This window comes from Phyllobates terribilis, unplaced genomic scaffold (genome assembly GCF_046119375.1).
Source record: "Phyllobates terribilis strain yellow unplaced genomic scaffold, ASM4611937v1 Scaffold_1__5_contigs__length_1240528914, whole genome shotgun sequence".
NCBI lineage: Eukaryota > Metazoa > Chordata > Amphibia > Anura > Dendrobatidae > Phyllobates > Phyllobates terribilis.
The window spans coordinates 976,215,484-976,239,285 of NW_027362761.1; positions in this window are offsets into that span (position 1 = coordinate 976,215,484).

The following is a 23,802-nucleotide window of genomic DNA, read 5'->3' on the forward strand; positions in this document are numbered from 1 at the left end:
AAAAACTAAACTGAAACGGTTTTCCTGTGAAATATGTTAAGGGACTTCCTTTCCAGGGTAAAGACTTGTGTATAAGGTAAAATAAATAACCAAAAACAAAAATACTCCTCCACACCATGGGCTATGTTCACAAGTAGCATTTTTTATGTGTTTTGCACTTTTGTATTGCTTTCAACCGCGACAAATGCATTCATCGGGAAATATCATTTTGACATTTTACAATCTTATCTGGCCATGTGGTGTATGACACATGCATACAGTGCTAAAAAGAACACCATGGGGAAGACCCCTGGAAGCATCTCTGACACCCAAGTCACTGCCTAAAAGTGTGCCCATCAGAAGTGATCCTTTCCGCATCAGAAGGTGCAGACTTGCAACTATCCCCAAGCAAGTCCTTGTCCCAGGGCAGTGTTCAATTGTACCTCCCCCATTCCTTGCAATGCAAGCACAAGTATGCAGCCTGCCACTCACCCACCCCCAGGCTGCAATACCATACTGCTAGCTTGCTTGAACTTGAAATGGGGCCTTTTAGTTTGGAGGAGGCCGAAGCTGGCCACTACCTCATGGCTGCTTCGGCAGCGAGGTATCCATACTCAGTCCCCAGCGGCCCGGCGGCCGGGTGTCCACGCTCGGTCCCCAGCCGCCCTGCGGCCGGGTGTCCACACACAGTCCCCAGCCGCCTGGGGGCGGCCGGGTGTCCATAAACGGTCCCCAGCCGCCCCTATTTCTCCTTCAAACTTCCCCCACACTTTTCTTAGCCTGGCCTGCTTTAGGGCAGCATTGGACGAGCCCACCAGAGAACCAGACTCCTCCGGTGGGCCCTGGCTTCTCCATCAGGGGAGTTGAGAGTGCCAAGGTGAGGAGAATGATGATGATGATAGAAGTTAGCATCTGCTTTGTTTTCTTGGAATGCAAGCGTAAGTGTGCAACCAGCCACCCACCCACCCCCAGGCTGCAATACCATACTGCTAGCTTGCACTAGAAATGGGGCCTTTTAGTTTGGAGGAGGCAGAAGCTGGCCACTACCTCATGGCTGCTTCGGCAGCGAGGTATCCATACTCAGTCCCCAGCCACCCGCGGCCGGGTGTCCTCACACGGTCCCCAGCTGCCTGGGGGCGGCCGGGTGTCTATAAACAGTCCCCAGCCGCCCCTATTTCTCCTTCAAGCTTCCACCATACTTTTCTTAGCCTGGCCTGCTTTAGGGCAGCATTGGACGAGCCCACCAGAGAACCAGACTCCTCCGGTGGGCCCTGGCTTCTCTATCAGGGGAGTTGAGAGTGCCAAGGTGAGGAGCATGATGATGATGATAGAAGTTAGCGTCACCCTGGTGGTATAGTGGTGGTGAAGGCTGAGGATAAGGAGAAGAGCAAAATACAGCCGAAATGAGGAAGCGTATACCCATGTGTGGGTGTGAAGCGGTGCATGGGAATACACCTCCCAAAATAACACAGTGGATTTGACTTTATGTTACTCTGCTGTCATATGGTGGTGATGAGAAGTCTGGCCCAATCCAGCCCTTGTTCATTTTGATAAGGGTCAGCTTGTCAGCATTGTCAGTTGACAGGCGAGTGCGCTTATCTGTTTTAATTCCCCCAGCGGCACTAAAAACACTCTCCGATAACACGCTAGCGGCAGGGCAGGCAAGGACCTCCAAGGCATACAGAGCGAGTTCATTCCAAGTGTCCAGCTTGGATACCCAAAAATTAAAAGGCCCAGAGGAATCACGGAGGATGCTGGTACGGTCGGCAAGGTACTCCATCACCATCTTTTGAAACTTTCCACTCCTTGTAAGAGTACCCCGCACCTCAGGGCCTGTAAGATGGGCGGGTATCAGAAAACTGTCCCAGAACATTGACAGTGTTCCACTGCCTCTGCTGGATTGGAGTTGCGTCTCTCTCACCTGTACGCCTTGGTTGGGCAACGAACTGTGACCTCTGCCGCTAGCGTGTTCAGATGGGAATTTTTTTAACAGTTCTGCAGCAAGGGCCTTCTGGTACTGCCCCATTTTTGTAGACCTCTCCACCTCAGGAATAAGAGAGTGAAGGTTCTCCATGTAGAGGGGGTCTAAAAGTGTCACCAACCAGTAATGACTGTCATCCAACATTTTGACAATGCGAGGGTCACGGTTAAGGCAGCGTACCATAAAGTCAGCCATGCGTGCCAGACTGGTAACGGGCAAGACTTCCGTGTCCTCACCAAGATGACGACTGACCATGCTCTCCTCCTCCTCCTCCTCCTCCTCCCCCCTGTCCTCAGGCCACCCACGCTGAACCGACGGTATGACAGTTGTACAGGTACTACCGTCTACAGCGCATGATAGCAGCTCCTGTTCTTCCTCCTCCTCTCAATCATTGTCCCCCAATGCACGTTGGGATGAGATGAGGCTGGGCTCTGTGTAATCGCCCGCTACGGCTTCTTGATCCATCTCATCATACTCTGGCTGCAATGCCTCCTCTTTAATTCTCTGCAGAGAGTGTTGCAAAAGACAGACAAGTGGGATGCTGATGCTAATGATGGCATCATCGCCACTCACCATCTTGGTGAACTCCTCAAAGTTTGTCAGGATGGTACATATGTCAGACATCCAGGTCCACTCCTGAGGTCTTATGTGTGGAGTCTGACCTGAATATCGATGGCCTTGATGCAGCTGGTACTCCACAACTGCTCTCTTCTGCTCACAAATCCTTTGCAACATGTGGAAAGTAGAGTTCCAACGTGTGGGGACATCACACACCAGTCGGTGTGCCGGAAGATGCAAACACTGCTGCAACACAGGAAGGGCAGCGGAAGCTGTAGCCGACTTACGAAAATTAGCTGACAGGCAGCCTACTTTCACGAGCAGATCTGGCAACACGGGGTACAATTTAAGAAACCGCTGAACCACGAGGTTAAGCACATGAGCCAGGCATGGTACGTGTGTGATCTCGCCTCGCCTCAGAGCCACCACCAAGTTACGGCCATTGTCACACACGACCATGCCTGGATGTAGGTTCAGTGGTCTCAGCCACAGATCTGTCTGCTCTTTCACAGCTGTCCACAACTCACAAGCAGTGTGAGGATTATCCTAGTGTTGAGCGATACCTTCCGATATCGGGAAATATCGGATCGGATTGGATCGGACCGATACCGAAAAAGTATCGGATATCGCCGATTCCGATACCGGAAACCAATGCAAGTCAATGGGACATAAATATCGGAATTAAAATAAACCCTTTCTTTCCTTGTAGGTTATTTCTACATGAAGGAAAACAACTAAGAATAATGTAGAATGTATTGGGGGAGGTGGGGGAGACAATAAAGGCATAGAGGTTTAGCCCAGTCAAATGGAATAGCAGGAATTAATATTTTTTTATTATGTTCTGAGTTACGGAAATATTAACTATGTTAAGTATTTTTATATTTTGTCAGATATTTATGTTTCACTACTTCCATGCTCTTCACCTTCTTTTTTACTTCTCCCACACTTTCTCCTTCATCATCCTCAGCATCTTTTTCATCCACTTCTTCTTCACCTTCTTCTTCTTCACCTTCTTCGTATTATTCTTTTTTTTACATTCTTCATATTCTACTTCTTCATCTTCTTCATATTCTTCTTCTTCATCATATTCTTATTTGTGACAGGCATTCCTGTAGTTGTTATCTATAAAAGGTTGGACATTACACCTTTCGTTCTGCCCGTCACAAAAGATTTACAACAGGATTTGTCCGCGTTCAGTTTGGCCTGCAGCAGCAGGTCTTTTCCAGGGGCACCACGAGGAGGAACGAACTCACCCCCATACACTGCTTAGTCATCTTCTGCTTATAATTTAGATATTATCTTTTGCTCTGATTTTTAGTCTTATGCTTAATGTTCTTCCGCTTTTTGTTCTGCAGCTTCTTGTATTTCTGCTTCTTGGTTTTCTGTCTCTTGTTTTTCTGTATCTTGGTGCTTGTCTTCTCTTCTTTGTCTTCTTGGTCAACTTCTTCAGGGTCATCTTCTTGGTCTTCTTCGGGGTGGTCTTCAGGGTCGTCGTCTTCGGGGGTCCTCGTCTTCGGGGTCCTCGTCTTCTTCGGGTTGGTCTTCTGGGTCCTCGTCTTCGGGGTCCTCGTCTTCTTCGGGGTGGTCTTCAGGGTCCTCGTCTTCTTCGGGGTGGTCTTCAGGGTCCTCGTCTTCTTCGGGGTGGTCTTCAGGGTCCTCGTCTTCAGGGTCATTGTCTTCGGGGTCCTCGTCTTCTTAGGGTTGGTCTTCAGGGTCCTCGTCTTCAGGGTCCTCGTCAGGGAGATCCAGAGTGATTACCAAGAACCATTTCAAAAAGCTTGAACTTGGAAATGTAGCAGAAGGTACAAGAAAGCTGAGGAACTACCGAGGACCAGCTGACGGTACTGGAACCCGGATGGATAGCAGAAGGTACAAGAGCCAATGGAACTACCGAGGACCAGCTGATGTTACTGGAACTCGGTTACTAAGCAGGAGGTACCTGTGCCAGAAAGCACTACCAAGGACCAGCAGACGTTGGTGGAACTTGGATACCGAGAAGGAGGCACCTAATCCAAAGGCACTGCCGAGAACCAGCTGACGGTACTGGAACCCGGATGGGTAGCAGAAGGTACAAGAGCCAATGGAACTACCGAGGACCAGCTGATGTTACTGGAACCCGGATGGGTAGCAGAAGGTACAAGAGCCAATGGAACTACCGAGGACCAGCTGATGTTACTGGAACTCGGTTACTAAGCAGGAGGTACCTGTGCCAGAAAGCACTACCAAGGACCAGCAGACGTTGGTGGAACTTGGATACCGAGAAGGAGGCACCTAATCCAAAGGCACTGCCGAGAACCAGCTGACGGTACTGGAACCCGGATGGGTAGCAGAAGGTACCCATGTAAAAAAAAAGTTCAAGGCCGCGAGCCGGCCGCAGTTACCAAAACCCACAGTCCTACAGAGGGTGCTTGTCCTATTGGCACTATGGAACCAGCCTTCATTGCCAGATCCCGCAGCCCACATAGGAGTCACCTAAACTGCAGGCACCATAGAGTCGGCTAACCCGACCGCAACACGACAGGACAACGCATTGGAGGCAAAGTGACGTTGACACTACCCGGAAACAGCTGGCGTGCTGGAACCAGGCTGGGCAGGAGGGAGTACCCGTGCCAAAGACACTGCCGAGAACCAGCTGACGGTACTGGAACCCGGATGGGTAGCAGAAGATACAAGAGCAAATGGAACTACCGAGGACCAGCTGACGGTACTGGAACCCGGATGGGTAGCAGAAGGTACAAGAGCCAATGGAACTACCGAGGACCAGCTGATGTTACTGGAACTCGGTTACTAAGCAGGAGGTACCTGTGCCAGAAAGCACTACCAAGGACCAGCAGACGTTGGTGGAACTTGGATACCGAGAAGGAGGCACCTAATCCAAAGGCACTGCCGAGAACCAGCTGACGGTACTGGAACCCGGATGGGTAGCAGAAGGTACCCATGTAAAAAAAAAGTTCAAGGCCGCGAGCCGGCCGCAGTTACCAAAACCCACAGTCCTACAGAGGGTGCTTGTCCTATTGGCACTATGGAACCAGCCTTCATTGCCAGATCCCGCAGCCCACATAGGAGTCACCTAAACTGCAGGCACCATAGAGTCGGCTAACCCGACCGCAACACGACAGGACAACGCATTGGAGGCAAAGTGACGTTGACACTACCCGGAAACAGCTGGCGTGCTGGAACCAGGCTGGGCAGGAGGGAGTACCCGTGCCAAAGACACTGCCGAGAACCAGCTGACGGTACTGGAACCCGGATGGGTAGCAGAAGATACAAGAGCAAATGGAACTACCGAGGACCAGCTGACGGTACTGGAACCCGGATGGGTAGCAGAAGGTACAAGAGCCAATGGAACTACCGAGGACCAGCTGATGTTACTGGAACTCGGTTACTAAGCAGGAGGTACCTGTGCCAGAAAGCACTACCAAGGACCAGCAGACGTTGGTGGAACTTGGATACCGAGAAGGAGGCACCTAATCCAAAGGCACTGCCGAGAACCAGCTGACGGTACTGGAACCCGGATGGGTAGCAGAAGGTACCCATGTAAAAAAAAAGTTCAAGGCCGCGAGCCGGCCGCAGTTACCAAAACCCACAGTCCTACAGAGGGTGCTTGTCCTATTGGCACTATGGAACCAGCCTTCATTGCCAGATCCCGCAGCCCACATAGGAGTCACCTAAACTGCAGGCACCATAGAGTCGGCTAACCCGACCGCAACACGACAGGACAACGCATTGGAGGCAAAGTGACGTTGACACTACCCGGAAACAGCTGGCGTGCTGGAACCAGGCTGGGCAGGAGGGAGTACCCGTGCCAAAGACACTGCCGAGAACCAGCTGACGGTACTGGAACCCGGATGGGTAGCAGAAGATACAAGAGCAAATGGAACTACCGAGGACCAGCTGACGGTACTGGAACCCGGATGGGTAGCAGAAGGTACAAGAGCCAATGGAACTACCGAGGACCAGCTGATGTTACTGGAACTCGGTTACTAAGCAGGAGGTACCTGTGCCAGAAAGCACTACCAAGGACCAGCAGACGTTGGTGGAACTTGGATACCGAGAAGGAGGCACCTAATCCAAAGGCACTGCCGAGAACCAGCTGACGGTACTGGAACCCGGATGGGTAGCAGAAGATACAAGAGCAAATGGAACTACCGAGGACCAGCTGACGGTACTGGAACCCGGATGGGTAGCAGAAGATACAAGAGCAAATGGAACTACCGAGGACCAGCTGACGGTACTGGAACCCGGATGGGTAGCAGAAGGTACAAGAGCCAATGGAACTACCGAGGACCAGCTGATGTTACTGGAACTCGGTTACTAAGCAGGAGGTACCTGTGCCAGAAAGCACTACCAAGGACCAGCAGACGTTGGTGGAACTTGGATACCGAGAAGGAGGCACCTAATCCAAAGGCACTGCCGAGAACCAGCTGACGGTACTGGAACCCGGATGGGTAGCAGAAGATACAAGAGCAAATGGAACTACCGAGGACCAGCTGACGGTACTGGAACCCGGATGGGTAGCAGAAGGTACAAGAGCCAATGGAACTACCGAGGACCAGCTGATGTTACTGGAACTCGGTTACTAAGCAGGAGGTACCTGTGCCAGAAAGCACTACCAAGGACCAGCAGACGTTGGTGGAACTTGGATACCGAGAAGGAGGCACCTAATCCAAAGGCACTGCCGAGAACCAGCTGACGGTACTGGAACCCGGATGGGTAGCAGAAGATACAAGAGCAAATGGAACTACCGAGGACCAGCTGACGGTACTGGAACCCGGATGGGTAGCAGAAGATACAAGAGCAAATGGAACTACCGAGGACCAGCTGACGGTACTGGAACCCGGATGGGTAGCAGAAGGTACAAGAGCCAATGGAACTACCGAGGACCAGCTGATGTTACTGGAACTCGGTTACTAAGCAGGAGGTACCTGTGCCAGAAAGCACTACCAAGGACCAGCAGACGTTGGTGGAACTTGGATACCGAGAAGGAGGCACCTAATCCAAAGGCACTGCCGAGAACCAGCTGATGGTACTGGAACCCGGATGGGTAGCAGAAGATACAAGAGCAAATGGAACTACCGAGGACCAGCTGACGGTACTGGAACCCGGATGGGTAGCAGAAGGTACAAGAGCCAATGGAACTACCGAGGACCAGCTGATGTTACTGGAACTCGGTTACTAAGCAGGAGGTACCTGTGCCAGAAAGCACTACCAAGGACCAGCAGACGTTGGTGGAACTTGGATACCGAGAAGGAGGCACCTAATCCAAAGGCACTGCCGAGAACCAGCTGACGGTACTGGAACCCGGATGGGTAGCAGAAGATACAAGAGCAAATGGAACTACCGAGGACCAGCTGACGGTACTGGAACCCGGATGGGTAGCAGAAGATACAAGAGCAAATGGAACTACCGAGGACCAGCTGACGGTACTGGAACCCGGATGGGTAGCAGAAGGTACAAGAGCCAATGGAACTACCGAGGACCAGCTGATGTTACTGGAACTCGGTTACTAAGCAGGAGGTACCTGTGCCAGAAAGCACTACCAAGGACCAGCAGACGTTGGTGGAACTTGGATACCGAGAAGGAGGCACCTAATCCAAAGGCACTGCCGAGAACCAGCTGACGGTACTGGAACCCGGATGGGTAGCAGAAGGTACCCATGTAAAAAAAAAGTTCAAGGCCGCGAGCCGGCCGCAGTTACCAAAACCCACAGTCCTACAGAGGGTGCTTGTCCTATTGGCACTATGGAACCAGCCTTCATTGCCAGATCCCGCAGCCCACATAGGAGTCACCTAAACTGCAGGCACCATAGAGTCGGCTAACCCGACCGCAACACGACAGGACAACGCATTGGAGGCAAAGTGACGTTGACACTACCCGGAAACAGCTGGCGTGCTGGAACCAGGCTGGGCAGGAGGGAGTACCCGTGCCAAAGACACTGCCGAGAACCAGCTGACGGTACTGGAACCCGGATGGGTAGCAGAAGATACAAGAGCAAATGGAACTACCGAGGACCAGCTGACGGTACTGGAACCCGGATGGGTAGCAGAAGGTACAAGAGCCAATGGAACTACCGAGGACCAGCTGATGTTACTGGAACTCGGTTACTAAGCAGGAGGTACCTGTGCCAGAAAGCACTACCAAGGACCAGCAGACGTTGGTGGAACTTGGATACCGAGAAGGAGGCACCTAATCCAAAGGCACTGCCGAGAACCAGCTGACGGTACTGGAACCCGGATGGGTAGCAGAAGGTACCCATGTAAAAAAAAAGTTCAAGGCCGCGAGCCGGCCGCAGTTACCAAAACCCACAGTCCTACAGAGGGTGCTTGTCCTATTGGCACTATGGAACCAGCCTTCATTGCCAGATCCCGCAGCCCACATAGGAGTCACCTAAACTGCAGGCACCATAGAGTCGGCTAACCCGACCGCAACACGACAGGACAACGCATTGGAGGCAAAGTGACGTTGACACTACCCGGAAACAGCTGGCGTGCTGGAACCAGGCTGGGCAGGAGGGAGTACCCGTGCCAAAGACACTGCCGAGAACCAGCTGACGGTACTGGAACCCGGATGGGTAGCAGAAGATACAAGAGCAAATGGAACTACCGAGGACCAGCTGACGGTACTGGAACCCGGATGGGTAGCAGAAGGTACAAGAGCCAATGGAACTACCGAGGACCAGCTGATGTTACTGGAACTCGGTTACTAAGCAGGAGGTACCTGTGCCAGAAAGCACTACCAAGGACCAGCAGACGTTGGTGGAACTTGGATACCGAGAAGGAGGCACCTAATCCAAAGGCACTGCCGAGAACCAGCTGACGGTACTGGAACCCGGATGGGTAGCAGAAGATACAAGAGCAAATGGAACTACCGAGGACCAGCTGACGGTACTGGAACCCGGATGGGTAGCAGAAGATACAAGAGCAAATGGAACTACCGAGGACCAGCTGACGGTACTGGAACCCGGATGGGTAGCAGAAGGTACAAGAGCCAATGGAACTACCGAGGACCAGCTGATGTTACTGGAACTCGGTTACTAAGCAGGAGGTACCTGTGCCAGAAAGCACTACCAAGGACCAGCAGACGTTGGTGGAACTTGGATACCGAGAAGGAGGCACCTAATCCAAAGGCACTGCTGAGAACCAGCTGACGGTACTGGAACCCGGATGGGTAGCAGAAGATACAAGAGCAAATGGAACTACCGAGGACCAGCTGACGGTACTGGAACCCGGATGGGTAGCAGAAGGTACAAGAGCCAATGGAACTACCGAGGACCAGCTGATGTTACTGGAACTCGGTTACTAAGCAGGAGGTACCTGTGCCAGAAAGCACTACCAAGGACCAGCAGACGTTGGTGGAACTTGGATACCGAGAAGGAGGCACCTAATCCAAAGGCACTGCCGAGAACCAGCTGACGGTACTGGAACCCGGATGGGTAGCAGAAGATACAAGAGCAAATGGAACTACCGAGGACCAGCTGACGGTACTGGAACCCGGATGGGTAGCAGAAGATACAAGAGCAAATGGAACTACCGAGGACCAGCTGACGGTACTGGAACCCGGATGGGTAGCAGAAGGTACAAGAGCCAATGGAACTACCGAGGACCAGCTGATGTTACTGGAACTCGGTTACTAAGCAGGAGGTACCTGTGCCAGAAAGCACTACCAAGGACCAGCAGACGTTGGTGGAACTTGGATACCGAGAAGGAGGCACCTAATCCAAAGGCACTGCCGAGAACCAGCTGACGGTACTGGAACCCGGATGGGTAGCAGAAGATACAAGAGCAAATGGAACTACCGAGGACCAGCTGACGGTACTGGAACCCGGATGGGTAGCAGAAGGTACAAGAGCCAATGGAACTACCGAGGACCAGCTGATGTTACTGGAACTCGGTTACTAAGCAGGAGGTACCTGTGCCAGAAAGCACTACCAAGGACCAGCAGACGTTGGTGGAACTTGGATACCGAGAAGGAGGCACCTAATCCAAAGGCACTGCCGAGAACCAGCTGACGGTACTGGAACCCGGATGGGTAGCAGAAGGTACCCATGTAAAAAAAAAGTTCAAGGCCGCGAGCCGGCCGCAGTTACCAAAACCCACAGTCCTACAGAGGGTGCTTGTCCTATTGGCACTATGGAACCAGCCTTCATTGCCAGATCCCGCAGCCCACATAGGAGTCACCTAAACTGCAGGCACCATAGAGTCGGCTAACCCGACCGCAACACGACAGGACAACGCATTGGAGGCAAAGTGACGTTGACACTACCCGGAAACAGCTGGCGTGCTGGAACCAGGCTGGGCAGGAGGGAGTACCCGTGCCAAAGACACTGCCGAGAACCAGCTGACGGTACTGGAACCCGGATGGGTAGCAGAAGGTACAAGAGCCAATGGAACTGCCGAGAACCAGCTGGCGGTGCTGGAGCCCAGGGTAAATACTAAAAACAGAAGAGCCAGAGGTGTATTTGGAGGAGGTTTTAAATCCGTACTACAGTGGATGTGGACAAAGCAGGAGAATTTGCCGGACACACAGCTGGGGATCAGCTGACGTTACTGAATCCCAATAACACTGGAGCAAGCGTTGACTGTGCAGACGGCACTTCTGAGCAGCAACTAGCGGTATTGGAGCCCAGGGTAAATACTAAAAACGGAGGAGCCAGAGGTGTAATTGGAGCAAGTTTTAAATAAGTAGCACAGTGAATATGGACAGAGCAGGAGAAATTGCCGTGAACACAGCAGGGGAACAGCTGACGTTACCGAACCCCAATAACACCGCAGCAAGTGTTGACTGTGCAGACGGCACTTCCGAGCGCCAACTGGCGGTGCTGGAGCCCAGGGATAAGAATGAAAACAGAGGAGCCAGAGGTGTAATTCGAGCAACTTTAAAATGTGTAGTACAGTGGATGTGGACAAAGCAGGAGAAATTGCCGTCCGCACAGCAGGAGAACAGCTGACGTTACTGAACCCCAATAACACGGCAGCAAGTGTTGACTGTGCAGACAGCACTTCCGAGCGCCAACTGGCGGTGTTGGAGCCCAGGGTAAATACTAAAAACGGAGGAGCCAGAGGTGTAATTGGAGCAAGTTTTAAATAAGTAGCACAGTGAATATGGACAGAGCAGGAGAAATTGCCGTGAACACAGCAGGGGAACAGCTGACGTTACCGAACCCCAATAACACCGCAGCAAGTGTTGACTGTGCAGACGGCACTTCCGAGCGCCAACTGGCGGTGCTGGAGCCCAGGGATAAGAATGAAAACAGAGGAGCCAGAGGTGTAATTGGAGCAACTTTAAAATCTGTAGTAGTGAGAATGTGGACAGAGCAGGAGAAATTGCCGTCCGCACAGCAGGGGAACAGCTGACGTTACTGAACCCCAATAACATGGTAGCAAGTGTTGACTGTGCAGACAGCACTTCCGAGCGCCAACTGGCGGTGCTGGAGCCCAGGGATAAGAATGAAAACAGAGGAGCCAGAGGTGTAATTGGAGCAACTTTAAAATCTGTAGTAGTGAGAATGTGGACAGAGCAGGAGAAATTGCCGTCCGCACAGCAGGGGAACAGCTGACGTTACTGAACCCCAATAACACGGCAGCAAGTGTTGACTGTGCAGACAGCACTTCCGAGCGCCAACTGGCGGTGTTGGAGCCCAGGGTAAATACTAAAAACGGAGGAGCCAGAGGTGTAATTGGAGCAAGTTTTAAATAAGTAGCACAGTGAATATGGACAGAGCAGGAGAAATTGCCGTGAACACAGCAGGGGAACAGCTGACGTTACTGAACCCCAATAACATGGTAGCAAGTGTTGACTGTGCAGACGGCACTTCCGAGCGCCAACTGGCGGTGCTGGAGCCCAGGGATAAGAATGAAAACAGAGGAGCCAGAGGTGTAATTCGAGCAACTTTAAAATGTGTAGTACAGTGGATGTGGACAAAGCAGGAGAAATTGCCGTCCGCACAGCAGGAGAACAGCTGACGTTACTGAACCCCAATAACACGGCAGCAAGTGTTGACTGTGCAGACGGCACTTCCGAGCGCCAACTGGCGGTGCTGGAGCCCAGGGATAAGAATGAAAACAGAGGAGCCAGAGGTGTAATTCGAGCAACTTTAAAATGTGTAGTACAGTGGATGTGGACAAAGCAGGAGAAATTGCCGTCCGCACAGCAGGAGAACAGCTGACGTTACTGAACCCCAATAACACGGCAGCAAGTGTTGACTGTGCAGACGGCACTTCCGAGCGCCAACTGGCGGTGCTGGAGCCCAGGGATAAGAATGAAAACAGAGGAGCCAGAGGTGTAATTCGAGCAACTTTAAAATGTGTAGTACAGTGGATGTGGACAAAGCAGGAGAAATTGCCGTCCGCACAGCAGGAGAACAGCTGACGTTACTGAACCCCAATAACACGGCAGCAAGTGTTGACTGTGCAGACAGCACTTCCGAGCGCCAACTGGCGGTGTTGGAGCCCAGGGTAAATACTAAAAACGGAGGAGCCAGAGGTGTAATTGGAGCAAGTTTTAAATAAGTAGCACAGTGAATATGGACAGAGCAGGAGAAATTGCCGTGAACACAGCAGGGGAACAGCTGACGTTACCGAACCCCAATAACACCGCAGCAAGTGTTGACTGTGCAGACGGCACTTCCGAGCGCCAACTGGCGGTGCTGGAGCCCAGGGATAAGAATGAAAACAGAGGAGCCAGAGGTGTAATTGGAGCAACTTTAAAATCTGTAGTAGTGAGAATGTGGACAGAGCAGGAGAAATTGCCGTCCGCACAGCAGGGGAACAGCTGACGTTACTGAACCCCAATAACATGGTAGCAAGTGTTGACTGTGCAGACAGCACTTCCGAGCGCCAACTGGCGGTGCTGGAGCCCAGGGATAAGAATGAAAACAGAGGAGCCAGAGGAGTAATTGGAGCAACTTTAAAATGTGTAGTACAGTGGATGTGGACAAATCAGGAGAAATTGCCGTCCGCACAGCAGGAGAACAGCTGACGTTACTGAACCCCAATAACACGGCAGCAAGTGTTGACTGTGCAGACGGCACTTCCGAGCGCCAACTGGCGGTGTTGGAGCTCAGGGATTACAGTTCAGGTGGTAGAAACATGAACAGAACAGGAGACCTGGATACTGTTGCCAACCAATTATTTATTCTGGAAGAGGACTGGCAAATTCATGAGAGATCCAGGCCTTGTTCATTTTGAGAAAAGTAAGCCGGTCAACGTTATCGGAGGATAGTCGCATGCGACGGTCTGTTAGTACACCACCTGCGGCACTAAAGACGCGTTCCGATAATACACTAGCAGCAGGGCAAGCTAGCACCTCCAGTGCATACTGACTAAGCTCTGGCCATGTATCCAGCTTACAGACCCAAAACTTGAAGGGAGAAGAGCCGTCTGGGAGTACACTAAGAGGGCAAGACATGTAGTCTGTCACCATCTGACGGAAACGTTGCCTCCTGCTGACTGGAGCTGTCTGTGATGGTGTAGACATTTGTGGCGGCGGGGACACAAAACTTTGCCACATTTCGGCCATACTGGTCTTGCCTTGTGCTGAGGCGCTGCTTCTGCTCCCTCTTTGTGCAGAGCTTCCTCCACTGCCTCGACGCACTGAGCTGCTTTGTAAAGCACTAGCAGCACTGCTCTCGGTTGGAATGGAGAACATGATGGAATGCACCAGTGCGTCTTGGTACTCCCGCATTTTACGCTCCCGGTTCAATGGTGTTATGAGGCTTTGTAAGTTGTCCCGGTAGCGAGGATCTAGGAGGGTGGACACCCAATAATCAGCCGTGTTGAGAATGTGGGCGATGCGGCGGTCGTTTCTGAGGCACTGCAGCATGAAATCAACCATGTGCTGCAGACTGCCAACTGGCCAAGAAACGCTGTCCCCTGCTTGAGGCGTGATCTCTGCCTGCTCTGCATCACCCCACCCTCGCTCTAGATACTGACTACTAGAGCATTGTGTACCTCCCTCCTCTGGACAGATGTCTTCCTCATCCATTGACTCCTCCTCATCCTCCTCACAAAGTGTCCCCTGCCTAGGCCTTTGTGAGGAACCACGTTGCGCAGACTGTAGAGAAGCAGATGGCATTTGTGACTCCTCATCCTCCACCTCTTCCAAAACCTCGTCCCTTAGTGCTTGCAGTGTTTTTTCAAGCAGGCAGATAAGGGGGATAGTCATGCTGACTAGTGCATCATCTGCACTCGCCATCCGCGTGGAATAATCGAAGGCACGCAAAACGTGGCAAATGTCCTTCATAGAGGCCCACTCAGTGGTGGTGAAGTGTGAACGGCGCGCACTGCGACTTGTTTGCGCCTGCTGCAGCTGGTACTCCATTACTGCTGCCTGCTGCTCACACAACCTCTCCAACATATGTAACGTTGAATTCCACCTGGTGGGTAGGTCACATATGATGCGATGTTCCGGAAGACATAATCGGCGCTGCAGAGCTGCAATGCGTGATCTTGCATTGCTGGAACGCCGCAAGTGAGCGCACTCTATGCGGACCTTGTGAAGCAGTGCATCAAGATCCGGATAGTCCCTCAAAAAACTCTGCACGACCAAGTTGAGCACATGTGCCAGACATGGGATGTGAGTGAGGTTGCCTAGGCCCAGAGCTGCCACCAGATTTCGGCCATTGTCACACACTACCATGCCTGGCTGGAGATTCGCTGGCACAAACCACACGTCACTCTGCTGCTTGATGGCATTCCAGAGCTCCTGCGCTGTGTGGCTTCGATTCCCCAAAGAAATTAATTTTAATACGGCCTGTTGACGTTTGGCCACGGCTGTGCTCATATCGGTCATCATAACAGGTAACCGTTCACGGGTCGATGTGGAGGTAGACCGTGACGGCTCCTGCAGCGCTGATTCAGAGGAACTGGAGTATGAGGAGGAGTCAATGTGTACAGACTGGATTCCTGCAATCCTTGGAGTTGGCAGAACACGTACAGCGCCACTCTCAAGATCTGTACCCGGCTCCACAACATTTACCCAATGGGCAGTGAGGGAAAGGTATCGTCCCTGTCCATGCTTACTGGTCCACGCATCAGTGGTCAGGTGGACCTTGCTACTGACGGCGTTTTGTAGCGCATGTTTAATTTTTCCCTCCACATGATGTTGCAGGGCAGGGACGGCTTGCCTGCTGAAATAAAAGCGGCTGGGCACGTTGTATTGTGGGACTGCCAATGCCATAAAGTTACGGAATGTGTCAGTCTCCACCAGCCTGAATGATAGCATTTCAAGGGCCAGTAGTTTAGCAATGCCAGCATTCAGAGCCTGTGCTCGGGGGTGGTTTGCCGAGTATGGGCGCCTTTTCTCCCATGCCTGTGCTAACGATGGCTGTAGACTGGCCTGGGAGTGTGAGGATGACTGGGAAAGTGGTGCTGTGGGTGGAATTACACTGTGTCTCTGTACAACAGTGCCAGAGATTCTTCCATGGCGATCCTGTGAGGAAGCCGAACCAGCTGTGTGTGAGCTGGAGGAAGAGGCTACAACACGAGCTGAAGAGGTGGTAGGTGGCGCTGTAGGTTGGCCTAGGTCTTCAGTGTGTTTGTGTAACTCCACCACGTGCTTGGTCCGCACATGTTTCCACATATTTGTGGTATTGAGGTTGCTGACACTTTTCCCTCTTTTCACCTTCTGATTACACAGCTTGCATTTGACAAAGCAAATGTCATCTGCAACTGTGTCAAAAAAGGACCAGGCACTGCAAGTCTTGGGAGCGCCCGCTTTGGATTTTGGAAGAGCCATGCTCCTAATGGGTGCCGAAGTGGAGGCTACAGGCAACCAAGTCTGCCCCCTCCCTCTCCCTCCTTTTTGGGCCGTTCGGGGAATCTCTTCCTCAGAGCTGCTCCCACCACCTTCCTGTCCCTCACGCCATGATGGGTCAAGGACCTCATCATCTACACCACCCTCTTCAAACAACTGCTTCTCCTGGGTAGTCTCGACAGCACAGTACGCACCAGAAAGTGGCACCTGAGTCTCATCATCAGATGCGTACTGAGGTGTGCTGCTGACCATAGGCACTGGCCCACCCGCCTCTTCAGATTCAGAGAGACAAAACGGTTGCGCATCACTGCATACTACCTCTTCTTCAAATTCTCGAATTCTGCTTGGCTGGCCCCCTCTTTCCAAGCCAAGAGATTCAGAGAACAGAAGTAGAGATGGCTCCTGTCCAGGGCTCTCTGACTGCCTGGGCAATTTGGCAGGTGGTGAAGAGACAGATGGGTGCTCTTCAGTGCTCAGGACCTGAGAGGATCTGGAACTAATTGAAGTCGATGCGTTAGCTGCCATCCATCCGACAACGGCTTCAATTTGGTCCTCGCGCAGCAGTGGGGTACGGCTAGCTCCTACAAAGCTGCGCATAAAGGACTGTTCCCTGGTAAAACTGGGGGATGCTGAGTCACTGGTGCCCGCAGCAGGCACAGAATCCCCACGTCCTCTCCCTGCAGGCACAGAATCCTCACGTCCTCTCCCTGCAGAAACTCCACGCCCACGCCCACGACCACGACCACATGCCTTACTCCCTGCCTTCTTCATCTTGGTAGACTGATAAAGATAGGCAGAAAAGTACTAAGGGCTTAGTGTGCTTATTCCTGAACAGCTGCTAACAGGTATAAGAAACACTAATTTTATAAAGTGTGGACTAGACTTTAATATGAGCTAATGTGGCCTACACAACTGTAAAGTGGAGTGTTTGGTGAACTTTATTTAGGTTTTTTTTGTCACAAAAAGACACTGGATGTGCCTAAAGATGTAATAACGATAGTATCACAAACTTTTTGTAGCTATTACAATGTAGGAAGGTAACCTACAATGCAATAGATGAGGCTGCAAAAAATAGGCTAATACTAATCTGGCTGGGGCTGCAGGGCCCAATGCTGCAGAAAGGCTCCTCTATCTACTCCTATATAGTGTGTTTGGAATCAATTTAGCTGAATATGGATGGAACCACCACACTAATAGGAGATATCAGGAAAAATTATGAATTGGCAATAAAGGACAATGTATGAGGCAGTGACACACACTGAGTGCACTACAACCAGACGGGGTTGAAGCACACACTACAGGGTGAGCTGCACTCACACACCAGACCTTGCAGACAGCGGTGAACAGTACAGATGCAGAGCACTGTGCACTAGTGCTGCAAGACGGAAAAAAAATTCTCTATCTACTCCTATATAGTGTGTTTGGAACCAATTTAGCTGAATACAGATGGAACCACCACACTAATAGGAGATATCAGGAAAAATTATGAATTGGCAATAAAGGACAATGTATGAGGCAGTGACACACACTGAGTGCACTACAACCAGACGGGGTTGAAGCACACACTACAGGGTGAGCTGCACTCACACACCAGACCTTGCAGACAGCGGTGAACAGTACAGATGCAGAGCACTGTGCACTAGTGCTGCAAGACGGAAAAAAATTTCTCTATCTACTCCTATATAGTGTGTTTGGAACCAATTTAGCTGAATACAGATGGAACCACCACACTAATAGGAGATATCAGGAAAAATTATGAATTGGCAATAAAGGACAATGTATGAGGCAGTGACACACACTGAGTGCACTACAACCAGACGGGGTTGAAGCACACACTACAGGGTGAGCTGCACTCACACACCAGACCTTGCAGACAGCGGTGAACAGTACAGATGCAGAGCACTGTGCACTAGTGCTGCAAGACGGAAAAAAATTTCTCTATCTACTCCTATATAGTGTGTTTGGAACCAATTTAGCTGAATACAGATGGAACCACCACACTAATAGGAGATATCAGGAAAAATTATGAATTGGCAAAAAAGGACAATGTATGAGGCAGTGACACACACTGAGTGCACTACAACCAGACTTGGCTGAAGCACACACTACAGGGTGAGCTGCACTCACACACACAGACCTTGCAGATAGCGGTGAACAGCACAGGGAACTGTGCACTAGCACTGCAAGGCACAGTGATTTAGAAAGTAGCTTGGGTAAAGCAGTATAGAGCAAATAGGTAGCTAAAACTGTCCCTCAGAACAACAGCGTCCTATCCCTAACTGAATTCACAGCAGAGTGAGCTCAAAATGGCGGCGGTGGCTTTTATAGTGCATCATGACATCATTTCAGCAGCCAATCACAGCCATGCCATTAGTTAAGATGCCTACATGCCTAACAGGATGTGCCCACACTTCTTAGGATCCTCATTGGCTGAATAAAATGAAAATGTCTCATTGCATTATGGGAACTTCCGATTCCGGTATACGATATTGCAATAGTATCGGAATTAAGTATCGGAATTCCGATACCGCGAATATCGGCCGATACCCGATATTTCAGTATCGGAATGCTCAACACTAATTATCACCTAAGCTTATGAGTTTCAGCACAGCCTGTTGCCACTTGGCTGTGGCAGTACTGCAGTGCTTCCAGCTTGTAACTGATGTGGTGATATCTGAGATGGAGGCTGAACATGAGGAGGAGGAGGATGATGCGCAGGAGCTGTACACTGTGGGGGCAACTCTGACTGACATAGGGCCCGCAATCCTCGGTGTGGGGAGGATGTGTTCCGTCCCAAGGTCCGACTGGGTCCCGACTTCCACTATGTTTACCCAGTGTGACGTCAGGGAGATGTACCGTCCCTGGTCACAAGCACTTGTCCATGTGTCCGTTGTCAGGTGGACTCTCCCAGTAACTGCGTTGCTGAGGGCAAGGCAGATGTTTTGGGACACGTGCTTGTGTAGTGCGGGGATGGCTCACCGGGCAAAATAGTGTCGACTGGGGATCGAGTACCGAGGGACGGCCACCACCATAAGGTTGCGGAAGGATTCCGTCTCCACCAGCCTAAAAGGCAGCATTTCCAATGCAAGCAGTCGTGAAATGTGCAAATTTACGACTGTGGCCTGTGGGGCGTTAGCTGCAAATTAGCGCTTTCGTTCAAAGCTCTAGGATATGGACAATTGAACGCTGCGGTGGGACGTGGACGTGGACGTGGACGTTGATGCTGTTTCTTGAGAAACTGCCATAACAAGTGAAGACTGAGAGGAGGGGGCATCTTTGCATGCAGTATGGACAGGGGATTGCCTTGCAAGCACAACAGGGGGTTCTATTACACGCACAAGAGCGGAATAAGCAGTGGTGACACTCGCTGACACTGGTCGTGGACCCTGGGGTTCGCCCCACAAAGTCGGGTGCTTTGCTGCCATGTGCCTGATCAAGCTGGTGGTGGTCAGGCTGGTAGTTTTGTCACCCCTGCTGATGCTGGCATGGCAGGTGGTACAAATGGCCTTTTTGGGGTTATCAGCAGAGTCTTTAAAAAAATTCCAGACTCTGGAAGTCCTACTGGTTGTACTGGCAACGTCCCTCGTGTTGGTGTTACGGGGAACTGTTGCCCATCTTCTGTGTGCAGCCACCACACTGCTTCTTCCTGCCTTTTGGTGTACTCTGCCTCCCTCCCCCTGTGTGCTGCTGGCCTCGCTCTGCGTGTCCTCCTGCCACGTTGGGTCAGTTACTAGATCATCCACCACCTCCTCTTCTTCCACTTGCGCACCACGATCCTCCTCCTCACTTCGTGGCAATTGTGTCTCGTCATCGTCCACCACTTGTGACAAATTGCCAGTGCCGACTTCCTGTGGCTGTGGCTGTTCAAATATTTGGGCATCGCTACATGGGATCTCCTCTTCCACCACTTCAAACGGAGCAGGCAAGGGGCACAAATATGGAAATGGACCAGTGAACAACTCTTCAGAGTGTCCAAGTGTGGGTTCAGTAGCTGTCTGACGACACTCGGCATGGTGGGAGGAATTAGTGAGGGTGAGGAGTGAGGAGGAGTATGCGGTCGAGACTCACGGCTACTAAAACTTGTCCGTGTGGAAGACAGACCGGAGGTGGTGGTGCCCAGGTACCTGGAAGTATTATCTGCTATCCAATTAATAACCTGTTCACACTGATCAGTTCGCAATACTAGTGTTGTAGTGTGCGTCCCTAGTAATTCGGTCAAGAAGTGGGAGAGAGAAGATGTGGCTGTTGGTTGTGGCACATTTTCACCTTGGCCAGGGCCCCGTCCTCTATACACACCATCACCAGAACGTCCAGTTCCACGTCCCTTGCCACGCGCCTAGCCTTGCCCTTGCCCATTGTAAATGAAGTAAAATAGTTTACACTCGCACTATTAATGGAAAAAGAGTTTTAAAAAGGAGATTGGAACCGTGGAAGAGGAAAACCACAGTTCTATTTGTCTGGCCGACACCAGAATCTTTTAAACAGTTATATTTGTGAGTGAACAGACAGGGAGACACTATTACTGTTTTTTTTTTACGTAAAACAGGCCAAAAGCTGGAAAATACGGAGATTTGAACCATGGAACTGCAAAACCACAGTTCTAATTTACTAGCGTATACCAGACTTTTTTAAATAGATATATTTGGGGCTGAACAGTCAGCGACACACTCAAACTGTTTTTTTTATGTAAAACAGACCCAAAAGTGGATAATACAGAGATTTGACCCTTGGAACTGCAAAACCACAGTTATAGTTACGTGGCGTACACCAGACTCTTTTAAACAGATATATTGGTGTCTGACCAGTCAGGGAGACACTATTACTGTTTTTTTTACGGCAAAAAATGCCAAAAACAGGATAATTCAGACATTTGACCCGTGGAACTGCAAAACCACAGTTCTATTTTTCTGGCTTACACCAGACTCTTTTAAACAGATATATTGGTGTCTGAACAGTCAGGGAGACACTATTACTGTTTTTTTTTACGGCAAAAATGCCAAAGGCAAGATAATACAGAGATTTGACCCGTGGAACTGCAAAACCACAGTTATAGTTATGGGGCGTACACCAGACTCTTTTAAACAGATATATTGGTGTCTGAACAATCAGGGAGACACTATTGCTGGGTTTTTTTATGGTAAAAAATGCCAAAAACAGGATAATACAGAGATTTGATCCGTGGAACTGCAAAACCACAGTTATAGTTATGTGGCGTACACCAGACTCTTTTAAACAGATATATTGGTGTCTGACCAGTCAGGGAGACACTACTACAGCTTTCTTTACGGCAAAAAATGCCCAAAACAGGATAATTCAGAGATTTGACCCATGGAACTGCAAAACCACAGTTCTATTTTTCTGGCGTACACCAGACTCTTTTAAAAAGATATATTGGTGTCTGAACAGTCAGGGAGACACTATTACTGTTTTTTTTTACGGCAAAAAATGCCAAAAGCAGGATAATACAGAGATTTGACCCGTGGAACTGCAAAACCACAGTTCTATTTTTCTGGCCTACACCAGGCTCTCTTAAACAGATATATTGGTGTCTGACCAGTCAGGGAGACACTATTACTGTTTTTTTAAGGAAAAAAATGCCAAAAACAGGATAATACAGAGATTTGACCAGTGGAAATGCAAAACCACAGTTATAGTTATGTGGCGTACACCAGACTCTTTTAAACAGATATATTGGTCTCTGAACAATCAGGGAGACACTATTACTGTTTTTTTTAATGTCAAAAAATGCCAAAAACAGGATAATACAGAGATTTGACCCGTGGAACTGCAAAACCACAGTTATAGTTACGTGGCGTACACCAGACTCTTTTAAACAGATATATTGGTGTCTGACCAGTCAGGGAGACACTATTACTGTTTTTTTTGTACGGAAAAAAATGGCAAAAACAGGATAATACAGAGATTTGACCCGCGGAACTGCAAAACCACAATTATAGTTATGTGGCATACACGAGACTCTTTTAAACAGATATATTGGTGTCTGACCAGTCAGAGAGACACTATTACAGTTTTCTTTTACGGCAAAAATGCCAAAAACAAGATAATTCAGAGATTTGACCCGTGGAACTGCAAAACCACAGTTCTATTTTTCTGGCTTACACCAGACTCTTTTAAACAGATATATTGGTGTCTGAACAATCAGGGAGACACTATTACAGTTTTTTTTACGGCAAAAAATGCCAAAAGCAAGACAATACAGAGATTGGACCCGTGGAACTGCAAAACCACAGTTATAGTTATGGGGCATATACCAGACTCTTTTAAACAGATATATTGATGTCTGACCAGTCAGGGAGACACTATTACTGTTTTTTTTATGGAAAAAAATGCCAAAAACAGGATAATACAGATATTTGACCAGTGGAATTGCAAAACCACAATTATAGTTATGTGGCGTACACCAGACTATTTTAAACAGATATATTGGTGTCTGACCAGTCAGGGAGACACTATTACAGTTTTCTTTTACGGCAAAAAATGCCAAAAACAGGATAATAAGAGATTTGACCCGTGGAACTGCAAAACCACAGTTCTATTTTTCTGGCCTACACCAGACTCTTTTAAACAGATATATTGGTGTCTGACCAGTCAGGGAGACACTATTACTGTTTTTTTGTGCGCAAAAAAATGCCAAAAACAGGATAATACAGAGATTTGACCTGTGGAACTGCAAAACCACAGTTATAGTTATGTGGCCTACACCAGACTCTTTTAAACAGATATATTGGTGCCTGACCAGTCAGGGAGACACTATTACAGTTTCTTTACGCCATAAATGCCAAAAGCAGGAAATACAGAGATTTGACCTGTGGAACTGCAAAACCACAGTTATACTCATGGGGCGTACACCAGACTCTTTTAAACAGATATATTGGTGTCTGACCAGTCAGGGAGACACTATTACAGTTTTTTTTTACGGCAAAAAATGCCAAAAGCAGGAAATACATAGATTTCACCCATGGAACTGAAAAACCATAATTATAGTTATGTGGCGTACACCAGACTCTTTTAAACAGATATATTGGTGTCTGACCAGTCAGGGAGACACTATTACTGTTTTTTTTATGGAAAAAAATGCCTAAAACAGGATAATACAGAGATTTGACTCGTGGAACTGCAAAACCACAATTATAGTTATGTGGCGTACACCAGACTACTTTAAACAGATATATTGGTGTCTGACCAGTCAGGGAGACACTATTACAGTTTTCTTTTACGGCGAAAAATGCCAAAAACAGGATAATTCAGAGATTTGACCCGTGGAACTGCAAAACCACAGTTCTATTTTTCTGGCCTACACCAGACTCTTTTAAACAGATATATTGGTGTCTGAACAATCAGGGAGACACTATTACTGTTTTTATTACGGCAAAAAATGCCAAAAGCAAGATAATACAGAGATTTGACCCATGGAACTGCAAAACCACAGTTACAGTTATGGGGCATACACCAGACTCTTTTAAACAGATATATTGGTGTCTGACCAGTCAGGGAGACACTATTACTGTTTT